This window comes from Passer domesticus, chromosome 6, assembly GCF_036417665.1.
Source record: "Passer domesticus isolate bPasDom1 chromosome 6, bPasDom1.hap1, whole genome shotgun sequence".
NCBI lineage: Eukaryota > Metazoa > Chordata > Aves > Passeriformes > Passeridae > Passer > Passer domesticus.
In genome coordinates this window covers 34,703,905-34,718,972 of record NC_087479.1, presented here as the reverse complement: position 1 = coordinate 34,718,972, position 15,068 = coordinate 34,703,905, and the positions used below count along the sequence as shown (strand labels likewise).

Genomic DNA, 15,068 nt, shown 5'->3' with positions numbered 1-15,068 from the left:
TATTAGCTCCAGAGGAGGGGCCCTGTCCATCACACTTCCCAACTGCCTGCTGATGTTTAAGCAAGCAAATAGAAAATTTGGCTGTTTTTCTTCTCAAGAGTAATGTTAAGCCTAGATTTGTACATTTTAATTAGTGGATTCAAATCTATGCCATCCAGCTCCATTTTAGAGGTGCAGTACAGATCTGGTACCAGTAGATAAGTGAGCTAGTTTGTATAGCCCTATTCAGCACAAGGCTGAGCAAAACAAAGATTAAAGCACCTGTGGAGCCAAAATACATCTACAACTTTAACATTTACCAACAGCTGTTGTGAGCAATGATGGGAAGTTATAACTAAAATCCTGGCAGTTGAGGGGTTTGGATTCTCCTTTATTCCACCCTGAAACAATTTTGAATTTCAGAGTATCTTTCAGGACATTATCTAGGCTTGACAGGTACCAGTGAGAAGGGATCCTTGACAGCTTTTTTATTTCTAAGGCTAATAACTTTAATTGTTTAGGAAACATCACTACATTTCTATACTGATTTTTGTTTAGCTTCAATTTGGTAGCCGCATGTTACCTTGAAAAGCCTAGGTACCTTGTTGTGTTGGTACTTTGAGACCCTGATCAAGTCCTTCATCTTCTCTTTATTAGGTTGTATAAAGTTGCATCTGGAATCTCCTACTAAAAAAAAAACAAAACCACCTTTTCAGCTTTCCTAACTTCTATAGCATTCTCTGAACCCTCAAAATGAAGTTCAACTGAAAGTGCTGTCAGTTAGCATCTTAGTACAGAAATCTCTTCTGTGAGAACACCTCTGCAGGTTATGCAAAAAACTCAGTTTGGCCCTAACTTTTGGCTTCTAATTTTGGCTGAGCTAAAAACTAACTCTGGGAGTAGCATGTCCAGGCTTTAACATGGACATTTTGAACAACAATATTAAGAGACTTGCTTAGCTGGGAATGTTCACCAAAGGGCAAATCTTCATTCCAGAACAATTGTCCAGACACATTTTATACAGGCTAAATTCCCACTGTAGGTAAAGCTCAAGGCCTATCCATGTTACAGAATGCTTAAGAGAGTGGGCTAAATTGCTGTGCAAGCATCCCTACTCTGCAACATGTTCCTTGGGCTCAGCACACTGGGATGAAAATGCCTTTGCCTTACAGGAAAATATTAGATTGCAAACTCATGTTTCACAAACTCCTGTTTTGTTTGCTTTCACTCAGGTAAGCTGGTTGCATTGCCTATTTTTAGGATTTTCTTGTGCCTTTCACTGAGAGAGTAATCTGCTTATAACTTTGCTGGTCTTTTAAGTTTATGACCTAAAATATTCCATATGTGGTATCCACCTTTGATATCTGCTTTTGGAAAATGTTGGACAAGACTGTTCAGGCATTTTTGAAAAAACAGGCTAGGGAAACATAGCTTATTTTTCCCTTGTTAAAGATCTCTGGTGACTGCCTCTTTGAATGCATCTCATGCCCTCTCGTTTGGCTTTGCAAACAGAAATCTGGCAGATATCCTTTGTGTCAAGCAACTGCCTTCTGTTATCCCCAAGGTAATCTTGAGCTGACCAACTGGTAACCTTCTGAAAATAAAAACAGTATGGTACTGCATATAGTACTCTGTAGAGGTATGCTTTAGAATCTGGTATCCAAATCCTTTGAATATTCAGTCTATCCTGGGCACAATCTGACCTAGAAAAATGTTGTGATCTGAAAACTTTGAGATCATAAAAATCCTCTTTTTGGCTCACTGGTCACGGGAATAAAGAGCAGAAAGTGGAAACAAAGCTAAGAGGCATTGCTTCAGTTATGACAGAAAGATGGAGGAGCAGAGGCACAGAAAGGGATTTCTGGTGAAAGCAGTGTATGAGTGAGAACTGAGGTCTATTGGGGAGGTAAAGTCTGGGTGGAGATGTGAAGTTAAGAGTTTGGGGCATTGTGCTAAGGACATAGTACACAGTGCAGCCAGCCTGGAGACCAAGAGGAGCATATATAGCAGTGAAATCCAGACAGAAACCAGTCTTCCTAGCTGTGTATGACAGCAACATCTCTAGCACATCACTGAACCACATTCCTGCTCTGAATCACCTTTTTCTCTGATGTGATATCACCAAGGGACACTAACCAGCACTGCTGACAGGCTGCCCTTGCAAGGAGTAGGTGTCCTGCACAAGAGTTAATAAGTCATGTGGTTGAACCACTCTTAGATACCTGTGCAGAAAGGTCTGAATCCAAATGACCTTTCTTTTCAACCCTTAGAAGGAAAAAACAGCCTGTATTGATTTGTTTAGTTGCAATGCAGAGAGAAGTAGCTAAACTAATCACTGCTTAAACCTGAAGTGGATCTTCCCTCTTTACTGTATTTATTCTTGATTCCACCACTAGAATTTAACAACATACGTGGACTGTTCCTCTTTAGCAAGTGCTAGGTACTCCAGCCACTACAATCTCAACCTGTATTTCAGAAATTGCCAGTGTCATTCCCAGAAATAACCACAGTTAAACTCTGCAAAATACTTCACTTTCGGATATGATCTCACCTTAGGTATAGCAGCCAACAGTTCACTTAAAATCTATTTAATTGCAGGAAGATGGTTCCTATTCTTGCTCTGGGGTTCTACTTTGGGAAACATGATTGATACTTTAATATAATTCCTTCAGGGTTTTATTCAGACATTTGATTAAGACCTTCATATATCATTGAACAGGCTTTATTCTCACATCTCTCTAAGGCTCAAAATAACAGGTCAGACTAAGAGAGTCCTGTATTTCAGAAGCCTTGGTGATGCTCTCCCTCAGAAAAGAGAAAACATGGTAGTGGTAAGTTCTAGTTTAAGCATCTGGGAAGAGAAATCATTGGAATATAAAAACAATAATAACAATAACAAAACCCAAATCAAACAGGAGGCAGCGGGGGGGATAGGGGATGTGGAAAGAAAAAATATTTGTCTTGGATTAGACAGTAACCTGCTAACCATGCCACTAATGCATGTATCATTAATCTCTGTTTGCTGCAGACTGTGTAAATGGTGTTGACAAAAAGCACATGGAGTTTATAATGTTCACTGGAAGAATTAAAATGGATACCATTAATATATGAGACTGAAAATGTCAGTCATGTATTCGTAATTTGGATATAATTAACTTCTAAAATAAATCAGGTAACGTGACTCACAAGATGATGCTGAAAATGTAAAGGGTTATTTTAGATTTAAAGTCACCTTGGACTTAAATACTGTAATTTTAATATACAACATAAAAAGAACTGGCTACTGGAATGCTTATCCAAATTTCTCTGGATTTATTGATTCTGAGTTTATAAACTGCACAGGGTACATGTAGAAGGCACAGCCCAAGCTTTAACCTATGTTTTAACTTGTGTTAAATTTTCAATAGATTGGCACTAAAAGAAACCATATAACGTGTGAATGTAAGAAGCCTGTAGTAGAGGGACTGAGAAAAGCATCCATATCTCCACAGAGCTCCATGTGTGCTGTGCCTTTCAAGAATGCAAACCAGCATTCCTCAAAAGAGGATGCTTAAAATATCTATTTTTTTTTCAGAGAAATGCTGCCTGCAGTTTCCCTACTAGACTGAGAAACTAATTAGGATCTACAGTTTCCAAACAATCTCTTCCATTAAATATTTCTCTTCTTTCTCTCTAGTCCAAGCTTGCAAACAAAGAGAATTTTCTGGCTTCTCACCAATAAAAAGCTAATTATAGACAGCTTGATAATGTCTGACAATAATCTGATCAGCTGACTCCTAGTTCCCAAACAACCTTAATGGGATGAAAAGGGAATATCACAATGACAGTACAACTTTCCAGCCAGTGGCTCTCATTTACTCCTCTCTAGATACCAAAAAGGCCTAAACATACCCGTATGTTTCTGCTTGCAGGGAAATGGGTGGAAAATTAAAATCCAAACTGTATGACAGGTTGCCTCTCTCCATAGGGAGGGATTAATGCTAAATGAAGTGTGGATCCACAAATGTTTGTAGAGCCCAAAGTGAGCCACCTCTTCCAAACAGCCTTCCCCTTCTTCTCAGCCTGACTCAATTTGTGAACAGATACCAACTGTTCCTCCCCCTCCTGCCATCCTGGCAATGCTTTCCTGTCCAATACATAGCATGGTCTCTTTCAGTTCTCTGCTGCTCCTGAGTCCTTCATACCCCTTCAAGAAGAAAGATCCCAACTTCATCATTCCAATTAGCTCTTCTAGGAGAGAGACAGGCAGTAGCAGTGACTGAAGTATGCTGGTGCTTCCACCATGGTACACATTAAAAGGTATTTAGTAGTTCTCAAAGGAGCTGCTGAGTCTGTGTGTCAGGCTTTTTGTGGCTGGCAGCCTACCTTAGGACTAATATGAGCTGTCAGAACTGATCAGTTAACTTCAATCTGTGATAGGATGATCAATCTTGATGATAAAGGAAAAACAGTAGCTATCTTGGCTTTTACGCTAGTCAAATGACAAATTTTAGTACATTTTCTTAAGCAAGTTGAAGGAGCATAGTCTAAATGAATAGACTTAATTCCGTTAACAAAATGAAAGGCAACGTTAAGTAGTTTGCACTGATGTGTCCTAGGCCCCATGGCATTTGGTATTGTCAATACAGACCTAAATGACAGACTGCAGACTGTCTTGTCAATTTGCAGATCACTTCTGGATGTGAGAAGCTAGTATCTGTTGGAAGGTAGGGGCAGAATTCCAAAGGATCCCCACAAACTGGTGGTGGTGTTCTAACAAAACAGGATGCAATTCGATAGCAGCAAGTTAAAGGTCCTACAGATATGCAGGAAAAGACCCAACTATGTCCCAACTATGTAAGTCAAGCAGAGGAACAAATAGTTGGAAAGCAATTCTGCTGAAAATCCACAGGAGGATCCTGACAATAACAAGTGGTCCAGAGAGGACAGGGCCTCACCAAGACAGTGAGGGAAGAGAGGCTAACCCTATTCATCCACATAAAAAGAAAAAAAGCAACTCAAATAACCAGGAAACTCTCTGTTCTCCTTGTACTCAGAAAGTAAGAAGAGGGCTTGCATTTCAGCTAGGAAAAGCTCTGTAGCAGTGAAAAGAGTAAACCTTTGAAAGAGACTGCTTGGGAAAATTGTGAAGGTTCATAGCTTTGCAAATACTTAAGAACAGGTTAAGCAAATGTTACTTGAGATATGTCTTATCTGTACGCTTGTACCACCCATGGGTATGGACAGAAGATTCTTGACAGCTCGTCAGTCCCATTCTTGATTGTCCTGAACACTCAGAGCATGAACATCCTGGGCTGCCCTTGACAGCTGCCATTTAGTTCTAATTCCTATCTGAAGGTCCTGTTGGAGGATGTCAGAGCAACATCCTGGCCAGACACTGGGACAGGTAAGCATCTAAGAACAGCTGGCATGACTGCTAGCCTTTGCTATGTGATTATATGCCACAGTCTCATACTTGTGTAGGTTTGAAGAGCCTATTTAAAAGTGTTCATTAGTTCTGTATGATGATTCTTAAGCTACTTTAAGATAAGTCTGTGGTGCTTTTTGCTTCCTTTTTGTCATAAATTCAGTGATGTAATACTGCAGTTTTCCTTCAAACAGCCAAAGGCTTTGAGAAGCAAGGAATTTCAGCCAACTTTTCATCTGATCCCCATAGCTTCTGTTTTGTAAGAGTATTTTGGCCTACCACTTCCTGTAGTTACTAGTCCTTCAAATCAACACCAGAGGCTTACTGAAAAATCTTGGCAGTGGTAATATTAAAACAGTAGTTAAAATCTAGATTTTAAGCAAACAAGAACTATCTGAAGCCAAAATCTGCCTCTAGTTATGTACCAGCAAATCTTTATTTTACCAAAATAAAGACCTTCACATGGAGATGATCTTCATATTGCACTTTCATTTTTCTCAGCCAGGAGAGGTAGGAGCAAAGTCCTATCAAAGCACTGACAGAACAAGAGATTTAGTCAGGTTTTAACTACTATGACATTTTGATTCTATAAATTCTAAATTATATAATTATATAAATTCTATAAATAAATTCTGTTCTATAATAGCTCCCACTGCAGCACATTAGAAGAGATGGAAGTTCCTTCTGTTTGTTTTTGCTGAGGCTGTTATTGTTGATCTGCCAGTTTAAACACCCTGAAGGTTTCCTCCTCTATGACTGTCTAGTAATCTTTATCTTTATCTTTGTCTTTATCTTTTAGAATCAGTGCTCATCTAATCCAGTCTAGTCCAGTCAACTAGACATGCTTGTCCTTCAGATCTGTTCCAGTTGCTATTTATTCCACAGCCTCTTTGGTGCTGTTTGCTTTTGCTCACGTTGTGTTGCTTTACTTTCTCAGTGTGGCACCTTCTCTACACTGTACACTTTCCTCCTCTGGCCTCCTGTTGCTACTGACACCCACTGAAGGAATCTTGTCTCTTGACTTGTTTTGAATAAGGAAAAGTACACAGAATTTTACCAAAGATCAGCTACAGCAGACAACCATCTAGTAAATGTCTGGTGTTCAGCAGCAGTCAACTCCAACAACTGCTATCAAATATTTATAATTCTTACTGTAATATATTAAACACTGAAATTAAGGTCTTAATGGAATTATGGTATTTTTTTCAAAACCCATATGAGACAAAAAGGGTCTTCTGTAAATAGGGAAGCACTTTGGAGGACATGAGGGATTTCAAGCTGCTTTCTCTGCTGAAGAGAAATGCATCCTTTTCTCATAGTAGGTCAAACTACTGACAGCACTACTGTGAAATGCAGCTGGAACAGCATCAAGGCTCTCCAATGAAGTCACAGACAGTTGTGCATGCCATGATGGCCTCAAGCCTGGCTTACTGCAGCATGCTCAGTTTGGGATGAAAGCTAGCACTTTATGCTGTACCTCGAACAAGGCATGACGACGTGGCTGGATAATATCTGTGTGCTGTGCCCTGTGGTGCCTCATGGTTCATCTCCCAGGACACATGAAAGAGCTGACCATAGAGTCTGCTGAGGAGTGGAGGGCAGGTAAAATTGATTGGGACTGAAATGATTTTGGATTTTCCTTGAACTCTCCCTAGCTGAAAAGATTCATCTGGCAAGATGGAGATGTCAAATGAGGAGGAATATTTCCTTCATTAAATTAATTACTCATTCATATGTTTTATCCAGATCCGGTGTAGCCTAAAGCTTTTCCATTTTAATGATGTTTTGAAACAGAGAGAAACCTTTATGCTTTGTGGGAGGCACGGAGAAAACAACTGACAGAATCAAAGAGGCAAATCAAAAGTTAACTGTTTTCTAACTGCAGAGAGGTGTAAAACAAAGTTCTCAACCTAATTTTCCTTAAAAATGCATTAAACAAACTTACTGAGAAGAGTGATTTGTCAGCAACAGCGAACTAACCCTGAGCTTTGACAGGCCACGTAGAGGCAGTTAAAGCATCACCCTGTCATGCAGTGGAGCCTCTAGTGTCCCTGCTTCTTCCCTATCTTCCATTTATATCATATTAGTTTAGTATCATTGATACATCTCTCTTCCTATCAAATTGAGCTGGCCAACAGGTTTGAAAGTTACTGAGAGGGGACTGACAGGCAGACAGCAGAAAACATATGTACTTATGACTCATTTCCTTTGGAAATCAGGCTGAAAACAAATAAACTAAAGACCAGAGGGATGATTCAGAATATTATTTTCTTGAAAAAGTCAGGGTTTGAACTATGCAAAAGCATAAGCCAGTCCTCTAATAAGATGTTTGCTCTTTAATATAAGCTGTGCCAAGTGCTTCAGGTAAAAATCTCAGATCACTCCCAAAGCCTTCATAAAGCACATCTATGTAATAATTGCCGGCTGTGGAAGAATGAGGCAGGAGTGCACCTCTGACTGGGGGTGACTTCCACTCCAGTAGCCGCTGTGTTCAGGTACCAGGAACACCAAAATCATTGTACTGAATCAATACAATTCTCTGTCTTGACTGTGCCTTTTGGATTAAGCTAAGGAAGCAGAAGATACAATGTAACAATTATGTGGTGAATGGGTTCTGCTGAGGAGGATACTGGTCTGAAAAGAGATCACTAGTAGAATATCTCAGGAATAATTTCAGAATGGAGCTTGTTTAGTGCTTTATTAATAGCCCTATGCCAAAGTTAGAGTGACCTACTGACTGTCAAGTTCAAACATACGGTCAAAAGGGGTGAGGATGACAATGTCATATATAAAGAACTACACGACCTGATACACAGAAGTAAATTTATTTGCAATAGAATTTGGTGATACAAACTTTAAAACCATACTAAGAATTTTTTACTAAAATTTTTGAGCTCATGAGTTGGAAAAAAACGAAAAGGATGTGAATACACCAGATGATCAAAGAATGACTGAGTCACTTATGTGACATGGCCATAGATGGGGAAATTAAAATCTTAGAGAAGTTTATTCAAAAATTCAAACCAGTTAGCAGTGGTTCTCAAGCATGAAAATGTAATATTTGCTTTTCAATTTTTATCCTTTTTAATAGGGCAGTGAATGTTCTGATTAGCTATATGTTTAAGCCTTCTTTTCTAACCATATTAGGTTCTTTGACTCCATGATACCTTCTGGCACTTTACTCCCCAGTTAATCAGACCTGGAGCTTAAAAATTATTTTGTATTAATCTATTAATTTAATTCACCACCCCACCCCATGAACTGCCTCAGTTTGAGCTCCATCACAGTAGTTAGGGAATGTAAAAAGGAAAGTTGATCCATTTGCTTTGTACTTCCAGTATAGGTGAGGATCTTACACTGTTCTGGTTTCCTTGCAACACGTATACTCTACTGTGTCTTAAGCAAGTAATCATTGCAAAGCATTTAAGAGGACAGTAATCTAGGATTTGAATTATGTTAGTATTAAAAATACATGGTGACTAAATGAGTTGAGGCTTAACTTTCCACCACATTGTTTGATGAAAGAATGATTGCTTCAGGTATGGTACAGAGATTCTGATTTGATCCTTTTTGAATCACTAGACAGCAAAAAAGGTGCCTTTGCAGAACAACAGCTAGGACTGACTTAGGATGGTTTTCCAGAGCACCCTAAGATACTCCTCTCATTCTTTCAGCTGATCTTGCAGTTCTGCTTCTTTATGATCAGCTAGGTGGTGTGATGTTCTCCCTGGGAAGCTCCTGTTTGCTTGGATTTATTCTCTGAAAGTGTGGACGAAATAAAATCTTTCTGCCCTCTTCCTCTCTGGAAGCAGGAGTGAGCAGAGGAATGTGAATTCTCACAGCTTCTTCCCTGCAGCTGGTTGAAAGATTCTTAGATTGTCCTTTATATCATAAAGATGCTTTTCATACCACAGTACATTTCTGGATTTCATGGTGACTGCAGGGATAACACAGCACACCAGGGGTAGATGTTTGTTAGTCACATTGGTCCAGGAATAGACAAAGGAAGCACTAAAGATCTGACACAAATTTTCAAGTCCCACACATGTCCTCAGCTTTTAATTTACTTCCAGGAGTAAATTTCCTCTCCCATACACTAGGGAATCTGTGGGGTAAAGGATACCCCACTTCTTGTTTTCTATTCTCATCTCCTTCTGCTTCAGGTAGAAGTAAACAGCTTTGCTGTCTAGAGTGGAGTCTTTCAAACTGGAAAAGGCTGAAGATAAGCAGCATCCAACCGAGCTGATTTGAAAGCAGTCTTTATATATTAGGCTAAACCTTACAAACACATCAGATGGGTAGCAGATTTTCACCATTGCCTGATTGGGTTCTACCAAGAGGGACCTGAATACACTTGCTTTACTGAATAAGGTGACTAATAGCAAGAATAAGGTCACTTACACTCAAGGTAACGCATCTGAGTTTCATCAGGTAGGAAATGAGCTTTCTGTCAGATGTCTCTAATGTGGCCAGGCCAGAACAATGCCAGGGGCGTGGAAACTGACAATTGTAATCAGGGCATCAAAGGAGCTTTGAAATCAAAATTTGAGGAACACTAGTTTGGTGGCTCTTTGCTTCCTGACCCAGCTGTTTCTTTCCAGCAGCTCCCAGGCAACTGGATCGACAGCCAGATTATCAGAGTTTTGCTGTCTGCCACTCTGATATGAAAGGAGTTGCTGTTGCCATCGATGCAGAACAATCTACATGACAGCCCCCTAAACTGGCAGCACGTAAATGCAGTGGGCAGTGTTCCCACTGAAGAAAGAAAGGGAATACTGAGCAGTGGCTATAAAAGTAGTTGCTTTAGTAGGGCAGAGATTTGATCTGTCAAACACAGATGTGCTGGAGAAGGGAAAATGCTGTAGCCTTGCAAGCAACAATCAGTGTCCTAGGTTCTGAAAAGCTTATGTAGCAATGTAGGGATGGTTGTTTTCTGCACCCAAGGACACGTACAGGGTTGCAGTTCCTGCCTTGTTGGTGGTACGTGTGAGTGAAAAGGACTGAGATATCACTATAATCAGGACCCCGAGACACAGGACTTGTCAGGCAATTATGTTTTCTGGAAAACATCCACAACTACTAAAGGTGCAAACAGCATGGGATTGCTTTTTCCCCCCACACTTCTGGTGGGAAACTATTGCAGAACTATTCAGTGATGGTGACTTACACTGCCTAAGGCTTTCAAGTTAAGTATGTGTTACTGTGATGGACAGAATTGTGGTCATGGCCACACAGGACAAGCATGTGTTAGAATTTGTGGCCCTGATTGGAAGAGTTGGTCATTTTATCAAGGTGAGTGACACAGCATGTAAAGATGGGGAATAGAGTCTCATGCTTGCACACATACAGTCTGTTGTAGAGAGGTCACACAAAAACTGGTGACCAGCACCAAGTGACTGGCTTCCTGTAAATGTCACATCACCCATCGAGGGGATGAGAGGACCTCACTGGCATAACAGAGATGGGGGGTGTCTGGCAGGGAACAAAGCTTTGTGTGGGTGGTCAAAAAGTCTGACATAGCTGTGTTGCAACTGGGACAGCAAGCAAAGGAATTCAAAGGGTAGGGGCATGGACTGTGCAAGCAGCCCCGACTTCTGTGCTGAGACGTATGATGGGAGAACAAGGGACAAAGACAAGGAGAAGCAGATGGTGCTATCCAGCCTATGAGCCTCAAGGCAATGGCATTTCAAGAATTTTGGGAAGTGGGGAAAATGGAGATTTTGAAGTTAAGATCAGTTATTGCCTATGCATAGTAATAGATGAATTCTGGCATGTTAAGCTATGACAACTAAAGACCACTGCTTCCAGCTGCCACTTCTGCCACAGGTTATCAGAGAAAAAACATGACTGTGCCTAAACCATTTCCATGAACTGTCTTAGTGCTGTTGCTGGCAGTGTCCTAAACTCCAAATGGCTATCCTGAGATGGATTTTTCTGCTCCAGCCTCACATTCAATGGTTACCATTTTCAGCTGCCTAGGCAAGTGTAGAAAAGCAATACTACCACCTCTCAGCTTCACTCAAGCAAGTGTGCCCCAGCTGTATTTATGTTCAGCAATTCCAGCAAAGCTTCCACAAACTGCACTGACTCTACAATTTTTGTTAGAGAGAACAGAATAGTAGCACTCCATGCCACCACAAGATTTTCCTGCATTCATCCATCAATGTCCCGAGCCTACTGTTTCCCATCCAAGATGCAGTGCAGAAATGAACAAAAGGAGAGAGATTCCTGAGCAGCCATTACTAACACCTTTCTAGTTAATGATAGTTAATTCTGACTTTTTTTCAAAGCATTTTTAACCCTCAATATTAGTCACTGGTGTGGTCATTGGAGTAAGGTGAAACCAGAATTAATAGCAGTTGTCTTCCTTCTCTATCAATTTCTCATCCATGAAGCAAGAGAAAAAATAAATAGCCAGTAATTTTTCTCAAAAGTTTATTAAGTATTTTCTCCCTTTCTTCATTTTGTTTCTTCTATCCACAGTCCTTTGTATGTTACTTTCTGAGACACAACACAATGTCAAGAAGCTGGCAACATTTAGACCTCCCCTTTCATTTACACGGTTTACTTTTGTTGTTCCTTTCTTCACAGCAGCTCCTTTACCATCCTAAAATCCTAATGTGTGAATTCCTGATCATCATATTCCATTCTTGGAATATCTGTTGCAATGCCAGAGGACAGTGACAAGGAACTTGGGATGTGCTGCTGAACTGATAAGCAGTTCTAAGAGAAAGGCTGGAGAAAGGGGCCTGGAGCTGGGTTAAACATTTCTGGGCCTGAGCCCAAGTGAACAGCAAGAATAGAAGGATGTTCCACCTGCTGAACCATTCAGAAGTGGCCCAGCTCACAGAAAAGGTGGTAACTATGGAGCTCATGGGTATATTTGCCAATTGACTGGGACCCAGCTTTAACACCAGGTTTTACTGAACCAGCTGAACCATCTTCAGCACAGCACTGATGGAAACCTGTGGAGGTGTAAGAGGCTGTGACTCATTGCATAACTCTTCCTGAAGGAAACTCTTGGACAACATTTCAGAAGAGGATGGAGTAAAGCTGGAAAGATGTGCTACTACAGAACTCAGAAAACAGCAGCTTTCTCATGGTGGAAAACAAGCAGTAATCTTAGGTAAACAAATTAACCACTCTGTTCTTGGAGAGCTTTGTGATTTTCAGTATCTCCTGTTTCATGTCCCATAGCAAGCCATAGCTAAACTTTGAGGGCTCTCAGGTCATCAAGACTGCAGCTCCTCTGGACAGTCTGGCTAGGGGACACACACCTTCTCAATTCTCTGTTTCAGGCAAATGCTGACAGGGTCAGCTGGGATAGGCTTCTCCTCATGCAAAGGGAATTAAACTTGTGGTAGAAGTGGCTGCAAAAAAACCTGCAACCCACAGAGCCTTAAGTTTTGAAAAGGCTTGGGATGAATAGTGACATATATGGAGAAAAACACATCTTCTGCCTTAGCAAGAGATGGTCTCAGACATGTATCACTTAAACCAAGGTTGGTGGCAGCTTGCTATCCTTTCTCTTCCCTCCCTCATGCCCCCCTGGCATCTGGATGTATTTCCAGACCGCCCTTTCAATGCACAATAAACTCTGTGAACAGGGGAGATCTTCATTATCCTAAATAAAAAGGAATAGGTGAATACTGAGTATTTCTAAAGAGCAATTCATGACAATAGCTTTAAATTCTACATCTTACTTAAATACATGTCAGAATTTGGGTCTGTCACTAAAAAACCACACACAGTCATTGGTGCTTATTCTCTGCTGCAGTTGCCCCTCCCTGGAGCAGTAATTGCATCAGTCCTGTAAAACAAGGAGTTTCCAAGCATTTCAGGCTGGTCAGATGCATCTAAAACAAGAGTGTCAGGAAACACCCCGTGCCAAGAAGTGAAAATGCAGACCACATCCTGCTGCTCTGTTCGCTGCTGCCCCTCTTTCCCACTGTATGACATGCTTGTAGAGGGTGTTTTTGTTGATGCAGTACATTTAAAAAAACCATCACATCAAGCAACAATCCAAGACTGCTTTAACACCCACAGAACCATGTGTCCTGGTAGAGTCTGTACTTGCTAACGGCTATATACTTGGATGGGCTTTTAGCAGAAACTCCTTTTGACGTCTCCTAGTGGGTGGTCAGTGGAAAGTTTTACCAGCTTTTCTTGAGCTTAGTTACATTTTTACTTGGATTACATATCATAAGTATTTGTATTTGGATTTCTCACTGGAACTACTCACAGAAGACCACGCAACTGACGGTAATTGGAAGTAGTACCTACACCACAGCTTGAGGATGCTAGAAGGTTCCAATGCTGCTGGACGTGTCATGTTCTGTGGGACTGTCATTGTGACCTTCACATAGCCATTGGAATGGTACCAGTGCAAATTTCTGCCAGTGTAAGAAGCCAAACATCATTTTCCAGACTGAGATGTATCTAGGAGAGCTAAGTTTTTAATACTCTCTCCAGGCATTGGTGCTCTTCTGCCAAGACTCCTATAGTAAACTACAGGTACCTGAATGGGAATATAAACACTCTACATCTATTTTACATTCATGTAATTAACAGCTTTACAGTACTCCCAGGAGGTCAAAAATGCAGACGGATACAATGAAGTTTACGTAAGATTTGGTGAAGATAATACAGCTGGTTAGCACAGAGAGGGAGGATTAGCAATCAGATCCCCCAGTGCCACTCATCATCCCCAGATCTCTCTCTGGTTCTGTTTCTCCTGTCAGAATTAGCTCTAAAATTTCTCCATGCTTAGGAAAATCAGGTTTGCTTATCACACTGCAACATTCCCTCACCAGAAAAGCTTAGAACTATGCTTACCCTTAGCATTTTGCTGCTTTAGAATGACTAGGACTTGTTTCTCTCTGCAGAGTAGACATAGTGCTTTTAATCCTGTAAACTTTTAGGCAGTAATGGTGGCATAAAATAATCATTGCATTTAATGGTTGCATTTGTAGTTGATAAATGACCCCCATCTGCATGCAGTACGTAAAGCATTTGAGCTTCTTCTAAATATGCTGTATGAGCGGAAAGGAGATCAAGACCTGAGGTGTATTTGGCCAGTTCACTTTTCCACAAGCATTCTTTGTACATCTATCTGTTTTTTAAAAGAACATAAACCACTAACTCATAGAAAACTCAGCTGAATGCACCATCAGGATGAGATTGTGGTCCTTGTTCTTTATGTTTCAGCGGGCTGAGAGAGGCAAAAAGAGGTCAAATGACTTCCTCAAGGTCAGAGATGGCCAGTGAGTCATAAAGAAAGGACTGTTTGCATTACAACCCTGCATTCATTCCGCAAGGCTCTCCGCTGCTGGTAGGCTTTTGTCTTTGCCTACCCTAGCACTTTCTGGGAGCCTTGGCCATGCTGCTGCCCTTGCCTCTGGTGACATTCATCAGAATGACTTGTGGTAAAATGATGGGGTATTGGCAGGCCCATGCAAGAATGCAGCAGCACAGTTGTGAAGGGCAGTCCCTTTACAGCAAAACTCTTGGAGCTTAAAATGAAGCCCAGCTAGCAGCTTAGTGAAAGAAACATGAGCAAATCTGCCAATGGCAAGTTCTGAAAATCCTTGGCTGATTTAAAATAGCAATTTTTAAAAAATCACAAGAACTTAAGACCCAGAAGATCTGGGATCCTTTGAAATGGGCTAAATAATTTAGGCTG

At 40.8% G+C, this 15,068-nt stretch overlaps 2 protein-coding genes and 1 long non-coding RNA gene across 10 annotated transcripts in view; 1 reads left to right on the top strand and 2 right to left on the bottom strand.

Annotated features, from left to right (window-relative positions):
* The window catches only part of MAP3K9 (mitogen-activated protein kinase kinase kinase 9), a 140,781-nt gene that overhangs the window by 99,412 nt on the left and 26,301 nt on the right, over positions 1–15,068 (top strand). The gene's annotated exons all lie outside the window — the stretch shown is intronic.
* The window catches only part of TTC9 (tetratricopeptide repeat domain 9), a 28,736-nt gene that overhangs the window by 9,946 nt on the left and 3,722 nt on the right, over positions 1–15,068 (bottom strand). The window lies entirely within an intron of this gene.
* On the bottom strand, positions 6–14,733 carry LOC135303102 (uncharacterized). The gene is made up of 3 exons (XR_010364629.1): positions 13,629–14,733; positions 5,831–5,921; positions 6–666 (listed from the first exon to the last, which is right to left on the bottom strand). It is a non-coding gene; the product is annotated as an uncharacterized LOC135303102 (long non-coding RNA).